The sequence below is a fragment of the Sinohyriopsis cumingii genome, chromosome 13 (assembly GCF_028554795.1).
Source record: "Sinohyriopsis cumingii isolate HCF-2022 chromosome 13, ASM2855479v2, whole genome shotgun sequence".
Lineage (NCBI taxonomy): Eukaryota > Metazoa > Mollusca > Bivalvia > Unionida > Unionidae > Sinohyriopsis > Sinohyriopsis cumingii.
Window position 1 is genome coordinate 31365631 of NC_142973.1, and position 10203 is coordinate 31375833.

Genomic DNA, 10203 nt, shown 5'->3' on the forward strand with positions numbered 1-10203 from the left:
AATGCACTAGTTTACTACGAATTAACCAAATAGCGAATTACAATATTAATTCTAACTACGATCTAGCAATCAACATAATTCTTTACATAACCATAGCTCATTTCTCAAATACGCATGTAAATTAAACACTACAAAGGTAATTCTGCGTACTAATGATTCTAGTAATGAAGTATGCATACTGCACATAATTACAATTACAATGCCGTCATATTCTGCAACAATCAAGCAAATAACTCACTGACCTTTACGAAGCTTTTTCTTTCCTTAGGATTTCCTAAGTTTTCCCGCCAATTCACGAGTGGTTTCTCGGAGTTATTCTACAACTTCTCAGCACGATGTTTCACAATGACTTGGATTTCTAGTCTAAAGTACTCAGTTAAGTTCGGGTTGAAATGGATATCGATTGGATATCGATTCTACCCTGCTCTATTCAACTTAGCAGACAATGCTCCGGCCGTCTGTCAACGTGGTGAGATTACGACGTCAAAAGGGTCCTTTGTACTTGAACAAAGCTTTCAACGTCCACATGTGATTTTTGACACCCAACAAAGCGGGACTCTCGTAATAATTACGAACAGGACCACTATAGCCGCAGAGTATAACATATATACATGGCTTCTAACCAGTTCCTTTGTTCTTGACTTACGTAATCGCGGGAAGGCAACGTGACATTTCATATTGTGCAAAAAAATTTATAACGGTTGATGTTAGCCGAGTCGCCAGTGAATGAATCTATTGATCAAGACACTGAATACGCCACCAGTGATAATGAAGACCACAATTAGATAGATACTTTCAGTATGAATGTAATGATATCCTAATGATCCATTTATAAACCCCATTCTAAGCCCAGAGACGGAAAAGCCATAGAAGAGTTATATAAACCATTCAAAACGTTCAGAATGACTGGATTTGATGCCACGCCATTATGAATACTGTAAATAGCATTTGTTAGCGCTACGTGTTGGCCTTGGAGCTCGACCATATCCTAGATGTGCTAACAGAGCAAAGTGCATAATTAGCTTTGCCGAGCGAATATTGTCGCGCGTGCAGGCTATAATTTCGTCGAACCTGTCTCTGTTGTTACAAATGGTCTCATTTGGGAAACAGACACATAAGTCACTGGAATGCAGCCAGGTTTGAAGCGATTTCAGTTTCTGATCCTCCTAAAGTAAAGACAGTAATACAAATGACATCCTTATGAAAACATGCCGACTGTAATTCAACTATATCAGTTCTGGCGAGACTTGCGAATGCAGTTAACAAGCTGTATAAGGAAGGTTGACATACTTGTAATATTAGGTGTTTGTCAAGCGGATTTACGGTCAACTGCAAAGCAACTTCCCAAAATCGCAGCGCAACATTATATCAAGATTCCAACACAACCCAAGCGGGCTGAAATAGCACAGGTAGTAGGTGAAACCAAAAAACGTTCCCGTCGTATTTAACTTAATATTGCTACTGACGCTCGCGAAAGAGCATGACCCTTATAAGTACCTGAATTTGAGTGTTATGGTCACAGTTGTAAATTATATATTTTTCGGGCAATTATTCTGAATGCAGGTCAGGTAAAGACCCGGTAAAACGTTATTTTAAGTTCAGAAATCATATCAATATTACAGCGCTCAGAGACCATCGGGGTTATAGCAGATATTGTTCTCAAAGTGATTTTGAATATGCCGCTTTTCACTGACAAAATCGTGGAATCATGAAGGTCCGCTTATGATCGTAAACAGTATATACACCTAGGCCATCATTCATTAAATCGGTAAAGGCTTTGCAAAGATTCTTGAGACGTTGGATAAATACGCCAATATAGGATCAGGATAGACTGTATTTAGATGCGTTCATCTGCATATGTCGCCGTTTAATCCATCATTTGGTTGAATTACATTTTGACGCTATTGTTGTGTGCTGTGATAAATGTACAAAATGTTGACAACTGATGTTCTGAATGTGCGCCCATGACTGCATTGTATCACACTAGGAACAATAGAGGCCAGCCTTGGATATAAAAATCACATCTTGGTGAACTTAAGTTTGGTAACTTACAATTTTCATACAAGTCAGTGACTTCATTAGTTTTAAGAACTTAATCCTGGCATAATTATTAATATAAAGGCCTGCAGCCTGTCCAGCAATCAATGCACATATACATTCAAACAATTTAACATTGAGTTTGTTATTGTTGCACAGTCCATAGTCGTTATACTATTACGTGTGGATAAAATATTCTCAACAAATAAAAAAGGCACAGTAAGTACGAGGGTATGAAATTTCCATGCAGATTTTGCATGCACATATGTAGTACTCAACATTAACTTGATGAGCGTAACTTTTACGGAAAAGCCGCAGCTTACAATCATGCCAGAACCTGGTAAATTATTCTGCAATTTAAAGCATTACAACAAAACACGCCTACATCGATTGCTTGAACATTCCCATGAGAACTTAAAGTTCTAACGATGTTAAGCAAATTACAAATTTGTCGAACATGTCCCAACCGGATTTTTTTCATCTTATAGTCAGATGCGACGGGAGAACAGAGTCGGCATTGATGTATTGTCGCCTGAACTTAGCTGAGGTGTCTCGTATCCACTGGAAGTTAAGGCGAAATGCATCAGTGATCATCTCTGCTTCTCGACAAATATGATAATGACGTATGAGAGCATGCACGAGTTTTCTACTGCCTTTTATTGCTGGATCTGCGATCGCGTTTTTGCCTCCACTAACGAAATAGTGCGTTACCATTGTCACATTAGTAACATATATGTAGAGGAGCAGCCCAGAACGCATTACTCTACAGATACGAATTTAACCAAATACAACAAACATTCACGTACTGCTTCATACCCTGCCTGTGTATGATGGTCACACAAGAATGCATCAAAGGCGCCAATACCCTTAATCCCGAGCATCATGGGAAAATACATGAAATTAAGGCTAGGTCAGTTTCAATTTATTGACCTGTAGCAGTTTCTGAATTCCAGCCTTGAAAAGCTATTCATTGACCTTCTTAATGTTTGTTTTACAATCACCAGTCAAATATTTTACCACTAACACTGACAAGTTGAAATTGATAACTATAAAAGGAGTGTATCCCTACGAGTACATGAACTGAAGGGACAAGTTTACTGTAACCTCGGTAACGGTCATGATCTATGAGACGTTTCTTGACATAGCCAATCGTGTCTGCAATCCCGATCCCGCACACTACTTTTCGTCACAGGAATGGCTTGGGATAAGCTGCGGTCTACATTCAAGTTGTGTTGAATGACTCACCAACAGAGACCATCAGCTGTTTATTGCACGTGGTATTCAAGAAGGTATCTATATAAAAGCTTACCGCTAAGCGCACGGCAACAATCCAAAAATTTATAGATATGGTGCCACTGTCCCAAACAGTTACATCATGTATCTTTACGACAAATGTATTCTCATTGAGTACGACAATGAGGCTGATATCGGATACATTTTTGAAGTTGATCTGAAGGTTTCAGACGAGCTTCAAAGCAGCGACAGTGATTATCCACTAGCACCAGAAGCGCTGACATTGCCCAGTAATATTATGAGATTATAAATAATACTGGATGCAAGTACATAAATGTAGAAAGCTAGTATCAAACCTAGGGAATAAAAACAACACATTTCAAAATGGTGGTCTGATGTTAAAACCCTGTTGTCCCCAGAACCGTTTGACATTGTTTAACCGTCCACTACTACTTATAGACTTAGGGTCCAGACAATGTTTACATTATTATCAACTATGCGTTGTAATTGGCGTGCAAGAAGTATAACTACTGCAGACAACAAAATGAAATGAAGCAAATTTGGAGGAAATCTACATGTACATCCAAGAAAGAAGTTTTTCTAGTGTTTACAGAATTCTGATGACAACGAAGAATTAAAACAGTGCTGTCTAACCTGCGGCCCGCGGGCTGGTTTTAAATAGTCCGCCAGAGCTCGAGTATTTTTTGTGCATTTATGTAAAACAAAGTCAATGGACTACTTTCATAGTATATTTCAGTGCTGTCCAACCTTTTTGACACAATGGGCCACTAAATTTCTTTTCTTGAAGCCGAGGTCCGCAGCAGAAAACTTAAAAACAACGACTATACAAAATTATTTACAATTGTTTATCTTTATTAAAATTTATTAAGCAATAATGTATGTATGCTTTTTAATAGTTCAGCGCACAAACTTATAGCAATAAAAATTAAAGCACATTTTTAGTGAGATATTTGGCTTTGAATTGTACTTGCAATTTTATTTATCTACCGTTGATATTCAGTAACTGCTGTGCTCATTAGAAATTCTAATATTCGTCAGTCAAAGACTTTCGTTATTTTTTTTGTACTTGATGTTGGTCAATGCAGAAAATCCAGCTTCGCAGACGTAGGTACTTCCCAACATCGTCAATATCTTTTTAAAACATTTCGATATATGTGGAAATTCATCAGAAGAAACATATGTCATCAGTTGGCGGCGTATCCTTGTGTTTGTTACGAAGAGCCATATCATGTTGCATTTCAATTATTTTAATTATTACACCTTCTTCTCCTCCCAATAACTGCATCTTTGTGGCTACAATATAAATATCACATGTAAATGGATTTTCAACAGAGAGTAGCAGAGGAGTCAGACTGCGAATGTCTTTGAAACGAGCAGAGAAATCCATATTTAACTTTTCTAATGATATGTTGAACTGCTCACTTTTGTCTAGATCTGGAAATTCTTGTGGTGTCTTGGAAAGTGCAGGAAAAGTGTGTAAAATATGACTGATTCAATTGACTGATGAATAAGCCCAGTTTTGTTTCAAAAACACTAATTTCCCTTTAATCTGAATGAAATATAAATCAAAGAGCTAATTAATGCAGGGCTTCAACAGGATTATGTCACCTTTTGCACGCCATCCGCCTATTACCAAGATCAATTTGGCACAACAAATGTTTTTGAAAAGCAGATCAAATGACTTGGCAACGACGTGTAACGCAAAGATAAGTAAATATAGATTAAGACTTGATATAAATCGACCTGCCCCCCCCCACTTTTTTCTTTCTTGTCATGAAGAGTCATTGTGCTTACAATCTCGCGGAAGATACCTCTTTTCTTTCATGTTCAAATCACACAGTGTACTTATCTTAGTTTGCTTAAAAACACAAAAACTTTTGCCTCACAAAAATATACAAATTATTAATATATCATTTCAATAAACAATGAATTTTTCATGTGTATTCATTTTCTCACCCTGATCTACGTTTTGTCTTTCTGTCTGTCTGTCTGTCTGTCTGTCTCTCTCTCTATCTCTGTATCTCTCATGCATACATACACGCACACATACAAATTATGGATTAATCATCTGTTACAACTAGAAGATTCATAATAAATAGAACACCATATGCTTCATAGTAAATTAAAATAAAGACTCGCCTCTTATTATGTAATTAGTGTTGATTAGTGACTTCTCAGCTGTGTTAGAACTTTTTCTGTACAGCCAAAGACGAGAAGAAATTAGAGGTCAATGTAATGCAAATAGCAAAACCCTTATTCGTATAAATTACCCCTTCACTTTGCTTTTCTTTTCCTCTTTTAATTATCATTTGTTTGTGCATTCTTTTATTGTGTAATTCTCTCATTTGACTGTTTTCTTGTGTATTGACTCTTTGATCATAGAATGAGTTAAAGTAAGTCAGAAAAAAATAAGTAAAACTCTAATTAAATTGATACATCTTGCTCCCTCTCTCTCCAAAATAAACGTCGCATGTCCATGCTTTATTTGCTCCTGAGCCCAAAACAAATTGCTACGTACACTTGTCACCAATATTAGGCATGGAAGTCACAAAGCTACGTCTTTAAACCAAGTAATATATCGTTTCAACATTGTTATTTATTATCAATTATTATTATTCAAATGAAGCATTATGTCTACTGTCATCGTAAGCATCCTTAACTCATGACCTGATAGAAAGCGAGTGTGTTTTTCTTCTCTCGCTCTCTGCCTTGCTGGGCTATCATTACAGGAAATAAATCCTTCACAGAGACCGTTTCGTTTTCTGTACAGCTTGTACCATGAAAGAGATATTGGGTTTTCCTAATCCTATGGAATTTCCATGACAGTTCCGTAATTTCTAAAAATATTACAATTGCTCATAAAATATTAAAAAGGCTGAGTATATTTGCCACTTCTAATATTATCTAACTTCCCGATGATTTTCACTTCTAAACCAGGAGAGCTGGATTGCGAGTAAGTATTTATCTTATCATCAGTTTTAATTATGGTTAATTTAAAATGCTGGTAGATGAATCATAACATGCTTAACAGGGAATATTAATCCAGATAGTATAGTTACTGAATTGGTTGAAAAGTATTACTAAGCCAAGACATGTAGAAGGGCGTGGCACATTTAGAGGCTAAATGATCATGTTACCATGACTCAAAGACATGTTATTGAACATCAAGTTATGCTATTGAACATCAAGTTATATATATGACCTTGGAATGCTTTTATAACAGTGTAACTTGACATCGCTGAATGTTGCTCTGTAATGTATTTATAACATTATAAATTTATAGCAGTGGGTGTTGCGCAATAATGAGTTTTATAACATAGTAACGTGATATCGCTTGGTGTCGGTTTATAATGAGTCACATAATATTGTAACTTGACATCGCTTGGTGTTGTGCTATAATTAAACGATGATTTATGCATGATCACACCATTGAATAGGATTTTTTAAAATGGTGAATCTATAAAACGAGTATATTGTAATTCATTTAGTTCAAACGGTGAACATATTCTTGTATACGTGAATGATTAGTAACTAAATGCACGTGAAGCCTTTGCTGTAGTGGCTAATCTGGTAATTACTGGTGTGCTAACTATGCTTCTAACGATGATCATAATGTCTATTACTTGCTGTTACTCCAATATCACTTAATGTCTGACTTCCCTCATACAACATCTTGCTTCTGTGGATATACCATGCTGCAAGGTCCATAGGCAGTTTTAGAAAACAATAGGAATTGGAAAGATACAGATTAGTTGTTTTATTGTGAGCTGATTAAGGTGCCTCTAATTTAACATAATAGATACAGTGATTTGCTTGAATCCGTTCCTGTATGCTGTGTCAGAGAGGGAACAATTCTCTCTCAACATCACTTTAATATGAGCTTATTTTCTGCGCGATGATTAATATGTACAATGGCTGATGGAAACAAATTAAAGCTGTAGAGGCGAATTATTCTTGTGTATTTTAGTTCAGATATTATGTCCTTCACCTCTGTCCGTGAATGAGGTTTGTGGGCAGAGTTTTGCTTGCCTTTCTTTTTTCATGATCGTGGTTGAGGGTTGTGAATGGAAAATTGTGTCTGCCTGACGTTTTCACTATTTGAGAAGTAAACATGATGTTTACTTTATTTCGATTTCAAAAGGTGGTGGAAATTTGTATCGGGAATTTCGGTTTTCTAAAACAATCTGTTGCATGGGTGGTCAGATATATATTTGTATATAGAGACGTTTAGTAAACAATTATTAATTTTGGTTTCATATAAGTCTATGGGAATCTGTGTTCAGAAGTTTTTAGTTGTGTTCAGATCTAATTTGAAGGAATTATGTATTTAAATTTTTGGCATTGATATCTTCTCGTTAACATTTGGGCTAAAACGTTTCTGTGGAATTATTGATAATTCATTCAAAGACATCTGTGTATTTGACCTTTGTTCGTGACTGAGTGTAGCCGTTGCCATTATTAAAAGAGTTTTGCATTGAATATATGGGTTCTCTCTATGAAATTGTATTGTTTATTATGTCAAATAAAATAGTATTATATAGATTTTAAAAACAAAGTCTTCATTCCTGTTTTTTACGTTTAGTCTGTGGAATCATTTACTTCCGCGTTCATATATAATGTAAGGGGAAGTATTTATTTAACTTATTAACATGACTTACAATGTGTTCGCTGACTTTTGGACTAAATCATTACCTTGGGATTTTTGTTAATTCATTCTGGGTTATATCAGTATGACACATCCAGATTATTGGTCCAACAGAACATTTAAAGTTTTTTGAATTTCTTCGGAACATTTTCTAATTTCGAACTTGCGATAGGACATTTAGGATTATTAGTGATTGAGATCACAATACAGTATGTGTCTCCTGAATTTTTCTTTATATTTTTAGGAAATAAATGAATTGCTGTATTTTACTAAACTTAATTGTTTCGCTTAGTTTAACTACGTTTAATACCATGGAGTCGTAACATTTGATTATGTCACTGCTGTACATCAGGACATTCGAGATTATTAAAATTCGTTTGGAATATTCTATAGTTTTGGACCTGTGATAGGACAAATTAGGATTCTTTGGGATTTATTTCATTATGATGCACGTGCCTCTTAAATTTTCACTTTCTAAGTTAAAGAAATAAATTATTTTCTGATTCTATTAAACTTGTTAGTGTCGTTTCTTTCTCATACGTAATTTAAGACCTAGAGTCATAACAATATAAGGTCAAGGTCAATTACAAGTGAGAGGCACGCATACATCTTTCAACTGTAATTTTTTTGAATAACCCCTGGGCCTTATTTTCTGTTGTTTAGCAAGTTAGGTGTTCATCGGGGGTTGCATTCAAGCTATTGTAATTGATATAGACTGCACACATTTAATCTATACCAAAATTTCAAACCGTTGACGCTAGCCGAGTCGCCAGTGAATGAATCTATTGATCAAGACACTGAATACGCCACCAGTGATAATGAAGACCACAATTAGATAGATACTTTCAGTATTAATGTAATGATATCCTAATAATCGAGACTTTACAAACCCCATTCTAAGCCCAGAGAAGGAAAAAACCATAGATGATATATATATATGTATATATATATATATATATATATATATATATATATATATATATATATATATATATATATAAACAATCCAAAACCTTCTGAATTATCGGATATAATGCACTGCCATTATCGTTACTGTAAATGTATATGCTAGCTCAACATGTCGGTCTCAGAGCTCGAGAATATCCTAGATGTGGCATCGGAGTAAATTCAGGTAATCAGCTTTGCCGGGCATATGGGGGGGGGGGGTGTCGTTTCGCGAATATTACTGCGCGTGCAGGCAAAGACTCGCCGAATCTTGCATTGTAGGTAAGATTGGCCCCGTTTAGGATACAGACACAGATACAGACGTCAATGAAACATTAGGCAGCTTAAAGCCATTTCAGTGTATGACCCTCCTAAAGTATAAACATTAATAAAAATGATTTCCTTATTAAAAAATTTCGACTGTAATTCAGCTACGTAAACAATATGAATGAAAAGTGAAATTCGCCAATAAATCCAACCCGCTCCGATTTGATTGACTGTTGATCTAAGACGGGGCTAATAATAACAAGTTCCAAAGGAAATGTTTCGACCATGAGGTTAATGAACAACAATGTAACTGTTGATTAACAATGATAAGATATATAGGATTTATGTTATGTGGATTTGTCTACTTTAAGCAAGTATTATATACATCAATTCAGGCATCGATCTACACATTCATTTACTTTTCTCTTCCTTGAAAAAGCGCACCCATGACATGCAAATGAGACTGAATACGTTTGGATAATACAAGATCTGAATTAGGCCCAGCGTTTCGGGAAAACGACTATGTTCCCAAATTTCGAGTCTTCATTAAACAAGGGAATAACACAACAGTCAACATGTTTTCATTTATTGATTAATTTGTGACTTTAAAAATACATCGATTAGTCCATATATAAAACAGCGATCGCGTGGAAAATATTAATCTTCCACTCTTTATCAGCTACAAATCATGGCTCATACACACACACACACAATGTTCACTATACATGAATAAAGTACTTCATCTTTGCTGGGTTAACTTGAACACAAACTAAAAATGCCACTCCTTGTTTGACATAAAGTGCAAGAAGCCTTATTCCATATTTATAAACATATGACCTTGACTTTTGATCAAGTGTAGCAGACTTGTTCTCGAATTCGCCTTAAACCGGACCACGACAGTTTCTTTTTTATTTTCTTTCAATGAAAAATTGATTGCCGCAGTTGCAAATCTAAATATATAATAGAACATATCGTTATGCCTCTTTATTATCTTTTATGATTCCTCGTGCTTTATTAAACCTTGACAATATATATTATGATTTAAATCACAATAC